This window comes from Microcebus murinus, chromosome 7 (genome assembly GCF_040939455.1).
Source record: "Microcebus murinus isolate Inina chromosome 7, M.murinus_Inina_mat1.0, whole genome shotgun sequence".
In the NCBI taxonomy this organism is placed as follows: domain Eukaryota; kingdom Metazoa; phylum Chordata; class Mammalia; order Primates; family Cheirogaleidae; genus Microcebus; species Microcebus murinus.
This window is the reverse complement of record NC_134110.1, coordinates 55,359,317-55,365,422: the sequence shown is the minus strand read 5'-3', so window position 1 is coordinate 55,365,422 and position 6,106 is coordinate 55,359,317. Positions and strand designations below refer to the sequence as shown.

The 6,106-nt window shown below is 35.8% G+C and overlaps 1 long non-coding RNA gene across 3 annotated transcripts in view; it reads right to left on the bottom strand.

The window, feature by feature from the left end:
• Positions 1–6,106, bottom strand: part of LOC142871935 (uncharacterized) — a 117,670-nt gene that overhangs the window by 75,066 nt on the left and 36,498 nt on the right. The gene's annotated exons all lie outside the window — the stretch shown is intronic.

Sequence of the window (6,106 nt, the reverse complement as noted above, 5' to 3'; positions counted from 1 at the left end):
AGTATTCATTTAACAAATATTGATCAATTGTGACCTTTGTGCCAGGCATTGCACTAGCCATTGGATATCCTACCATTAACAAAACAACATGATCGGCCTTCTTGGAGCCTATAGTCCAATGGGGAAGAAATTCAAAAATTGAATAAGTCAATAAACAGAATAATTAAAGGTTATAAAGAGTTCTGTAAAAGAAATTCTCAGGTTGCTAAGACAAAGATTAAAAAAAAAAACCTCTGTTAGATTGGGGAGTAGTCAAGATTTGAGAAGGTGACATACCTGAAAGAAGAGACAGCCATGAAAAGAGAGGAAAAGAAATATGTTCTGGGCAGACATGTAAAGGCCTAAAGTGGGAAATAGCTTGGGCGTCTTGAGCAACAGATAGGAAGCCAGTGTGGGTAAATACAGTAAGGGGCCAGAGACTTGAGATGAAGCAAAAGACTCTTCGTATACTCTGTTTGCAAATGAAGATTTTTGAGTATGTGCCATACTATATCTCTTTCTTAACATGGGAAGTGATAGAATTGAAAAATTGACCTTGGTTCTTAGAACACAGTAATACAAGCAGTATAGGATCCAACCATTGCATTCCAAGAGATAATTTATAAAAATTACAATAAATGAAGAAACATTATTTGTTGTTCATAAAATTCTTATATCCCATTTTCTGTCCAAAAAAGTATATATAAATTCTTGCTGATTTATATTTTTATGAAGTTAGAAAACAGTGAAAGTACACCTCTCAGTGTCCCAAATAAGAAACATTGTAATTGGATGTCAACACTATCATTCACATGAGTCATAAAAGAATGGTAAGGCTGTACTTCACCCCTGCCTTTGGAAGAAGTTAGCAACCTTGTTCTAACCTTAATCATATATGAATCATATTTTATCTTTCTTTCTTCAGTTTGGGGAAGAGTGAGACAGGAACAACAATTGCAACTCTCTAGATTTCTGAAATAAAGAAATATTACAAGTTGAGGTCTGAGGAATTGTATGGGTAAAATTTTATTATCACTCAACATTAACTTGGATAAAAATAATAAAATGAATTTTATTGAGAACCGTTGGCTGGCTTCTTTCTCTTGGAATTCTGAATTTCCATTTTATTTCTTAATGAAAGAACTGATTAAATAAGGGTTGATAAAGAAGAGGCAGGCAGGGGCCTGATTATACCCAGCTTTGACTCCAGTGGTATGGAGGGTGGATTTTGATCTAAATTCAATGGAAAGCCATTGAAATGTCTTAGCTTGATTCAATTTATGTTTTAAGAAGCTGTACGTTTCAAGAAGTAACACAGACAATAAGTTCTATGTGGAGAGAAGAGTGTGTTTTGATCACAGAGAGGTGGGGCTTCTGAGTGGAGATAAAACCAGGCCTTTAAGTGATGGGTAGAATTAGATAAGCAGGTGAGAGATTAAGAGAGAACATTCAGGGTAAGGGCAGCGAGATGAGAAAAGGTTTTCAGATGGGCTGGTGCGGGAGAAAGTAGGGAATATACTTGCCTGACTGAGGTATATTTAGTTCTGACCAAATTGTAATAGACTCTGCATCAGACTAGTAACATTTAGGTAATAGAAGACTATAAAAATTTCATATGCATAACATGATGGAAGTAAAGCTTCATAAACATTAGTTTAGTGTAATGTGAAGGAAGTGTCAATTAAGAAATGGAGAAGTGGAAAAAAAAAAAAAGAAATAAAAATCTAAGCAACAAAATAAAGCCTGAAGACATATATTTCCTTTATTACTCCCAGTTAAGACCTCAAGAAGCTTGGCAAAGGTTATGTAATTCTTTTAGTAGCAGACCAAGAAGAAGTAGAGAACAAGATCAGATAGGGCTAAAGGACAGGTCCCATAGGAAAGGGACATGAGTCAAAATCACACTGAACATGGCAACTTGGGCTTGGGTATGATTCAAGTTGATATTCGGTGAGCTTAAAAGTGGCTTGTGGTGGCTAGTATCATGTATATGTGTTATTATAACCCTTACTCAGTGATGTTAGAGTCAGGCAAATAAATGGTCCTAAGGGTGTGAGGATAAAGGGGAGGCACCAGGAAGAAGAGACTGGTAGGCTAGGCCATTTGTTAAAATCCATGATGGAGTCAAGGAATTTACCACAACTTAGTCATATGTAAGTATCCTAGGTTGTATCTTAGATATCCTGGATTCAAGTAAGTAAAATTGCATATCCCAACCACTGGGGAAAAGGGACACCTAAGACATTGTAAGCTTTAGTTCCAGTGGTCTGAGGGCCTGAGCAAACCTATGACTACCTAATGCAGGAGTTAGTATAATGCAAAGGAGCCCACGGACTTGGTCTCACATCCTGAGTTCTCTCTGTCCCTTGTTAGCTGAGTGACAAGTCATATGCTGTGAGACTCATTTTCTTTTCCAAAATATATGGATACTAATACCTAAATTGTGTGCTTACTCTAATAATGTCTTAAAAGTGTTTGATACAAAAAATGATGAAATAAGTGGCTGTTTTTAAACTTAATGAAGTAATTAGCAAATATAGTCTATAGCCTATATTAATTGTTAGCCTGAAAGACTATTACATAACCTGAAAACTCATTCAGTTGCCCAGTGCTGAGAGATAAAGAAGTCATAAGGATAAAAAAGAGCATTGTGTCTCTGCCTAGTGGGCCACAAATGGGCATACAGTGACAGTAAATAATGAGGAACATCAGACATAATGACTCTGAATGTTGAGTGAGTCCTTAAAGATCAGGTGAGCCTCTGGAAAGCTGGTATCTCATGACATTTTAGGAAAGGCTGTTCACAGTCCATGGAGAAACTACTATAAGCATCAGCTACAGGATAAAGACATTTGAAGAACTACAGAGCATCAGGTCACTTGGCAGTTGGTACAGAGGAAAAGTGTTTCACACTAATGAATCTGTATATAGAAAAGCCAACTATTCCCATAGGAGAAGTGACTTTAAAAAACTGAAATGCTACTTTTGACTAGAATGAAGGTAAAATTTTGCTCAAATGCAAAGTTATTACAGAAAAGCAATGGTGTGTATTGATCAAGTGATATAACAGAGCTACTGAATTTGACCCCTATTTGAGAGAAAAGATGGTTTAAAAAATTCCCTCTATATGTTCACCTGGAACTCTGCATTTCCTCCATTGTGGCACTTACTATGCTAGAATGTAATTGGCCATCTGTTTCCCCCATGAGACTACAAGTTCCACAAAAGGAAGTCAGTCTACATTGTTTATAGTTCTATCCCCAGGTATAGCGCAGTGTTTGGCACATAGTGACTTGATGTTAAATGAACAATCAAGCTAATATCATGGAAAATACTGTAGTAATCCATGTGGAAGATAAGGTAAATATAATAATTTTTTTCATAAGGAGGAAAAATAAGAGAGAGGCAGGGAAGCCCATATGCAGATATATTTTAAAAAATGTGAAATCAAGTTTTCCATCTGTGACTGTGATGAAAAAAGAGAAGGGATAAAAGGAAGATTAATTCTGAGTTGTGAGTATATATTAAACTTTAAATTGTGGCTACTGCAACTAGAAATCAGATGCAAACTTAATTCCTAATGAAAGCAGTCATTTTATGCTAGTTTATGACTGAAAGGGGTAAATATCATTGGTTGTTTTACCACTGGAAGATTTGGGAACATTTTACAATGAAATTGTAAGTCCTGGAAAATTTTACAATGAAAGGAGAAGAGTCTTCCAGTATAACATTCAAATGTAATCAGGTACTGTAAAAACAATATGGTTATTGATTTAGCACTTAAGAAGACAAGACTCCAGGCCCAAAAAGACTAACTTTGACAAATGTGACCCATGGGCAATGTAGGATGACCAGGAGGTGTTGGAATTGGATGTACACATCTATTACTATATGATACAGCTGGATGATTTAAGAGACTCCTAAAGCTAATGAATATCACGAGGAACCAGAAACTCCCTTGACAGCCATGTATACATGTGTAAAATAACAAAGAATCTGAATGCAAGTATTTGTACTTCATCACTCGGCCTGAAATTCTATCTGCTTCATTCAAGCCCAGAGAAATGTGCAGCTTTAGCAAAAATCAGTCCCTCCCCAAAACAAAATATTAATGTTACCACTGATGTACCCACTCTTCTAGGCATTCGTCACTTCAGATGTTCTTAATAGAACTCTGACACTGCATCTAATCAATCCATACTAAAGATCCAGCAATAGAACTTGACATTTCTTCTGGAAAATTACACGTGTTAATACAAAATCTGGGCATTTGCCACAGGGTTATTTTGTATTAAGTGAAAACTGCTGCTTATGAAAACAAAATTTTGCCTGAAGAAAAACTGGAACTTTTTATCCAACTTAATTTGATATAGAAACTTAAAAAAATGAGACAGGATAATATATTGCTTTTTCTATGCTGATATTTATCCACCAAATGAAACTACTTTTGCTGCTTGTGTTCTTCTGTTTTCTTTGATACAGTTTATCCCACATTAAATCTAACTTTAAAACAATAAACTTTTTGAAAGAGTAATAAAATTTAGCTTGAGGGAAAAATTGTCAAAGTTTGGGTGGACTAGAGTAATTGGACAACCAGACATAGCATCTTTCTAGAAAGACTGTGGTTATATTGTGAATAGTTTATATCTTTTTCTAAGATATAAAATATTATATAATATCAAGAAAAATTGACACTCTTATTAATTTCAATCTGATATAATAGATGTCTTTAATGTCAGAATCATCCCTTTCAAGATTTGGACATATAAAAAAACATTTCGTATATAGTGTAACCCTGCCTCTTTAATACCTTCCTTAATATGTACTCATTTGTACTGGCCAAAAGATGATCACTAATACCATTAATCCAATCCAATCCATATTTGCTCAGTGTTTTACAAGACAAAAACACAAACTCAAATTAAAATCTCATATTGACAAAGTCAAATTTAATGACAGTAGATTAGATGAGAGCTCAAAAGTCAGGGGCATCAGCCCTCCATGCTTCCTGGCAACTAAGTCTTGGCTGGCCAGACAAAGACTAAGTTTTTCTTTGACCTCACTAGCTACTCTTCCTCTACTAAAGCTCTTGAATTTAGAAAACTTCAGGAATTAGTCCCGGATCATCTTCTTTCCTTTGTCTAGTCTCTTTTTCCAGGTCATCTTAACCACTTACAGAGCTCTAAATTGGTCTCTAGCACAGACCACTCACCTAAACTCCAAATGCCTTTTACATCTCCACTTGGATGTCACACATCCATTTTAGAATTCCTCACAGGGTCCTACTTAAAAAAAATATATATATATATTTTTTCAAATATATATATTTTCAAATATATATATATTTGAGATCACGCTTATTCTTCATTGGCTTCAATTTCTCTCAGAAACGGTAAATTTCAAATTCCTTACCATGGTCTGAAAGGATGATTTCTGCCTATTGATTTCTTTCTAACTCTTCACATTTTCTTGCCATGGTTCACCGTCTTCTTTCAGTTCCTTGGAGAAGCTAAAGCCTTTACTCTTGTTCCTGGACTGCTGTTTTTCCTGCAGCTATTCCCCTGGATTACTCATTTTCAACTCTTGGGTCAAGGTGCAAAGATCACCCTCTCAGAGGCTTTCCGTGACCACCTTCCCAAAGTCTCTTTTCCCATGTGCTTTTTCTGATCACCCAGATTTTTTTTACTGTTGTACCCCGGTATTCTCAGGTTATTCCTTCTAGGAACACACTCCCCCATTCCCAGATCCACATAACCAAGTCCTGCAGTTGGCCTTGTGGAACCCAGCCCTCCCAGTAGGCAGGTTTCACATCTCACCATCTACCATGTTTGGTCAGAAAAAATCTATGCAGTTCAAATCCATGTTGTTTGAGGTCAACTGTATCTTGCTTATTTCTTTTTATATTTTAGAATTCATTTTATATTTAGAATTTACATTTTAAATTCTATAAGTGTGCTGTGTTTTCCCATACTTACTAGTTGTGCCATACTCCTTCAACTAGATGCCTCCATTGTCTCAGGGAGGTTGAGGATTCCTGTAGCATGAATGCAAAGAAAAGAGAGGGATCTATTTCTCCGACAGCAACTATGAAACAGCTCTTTTGATTTATAAGAACTTAAAAAAAAAG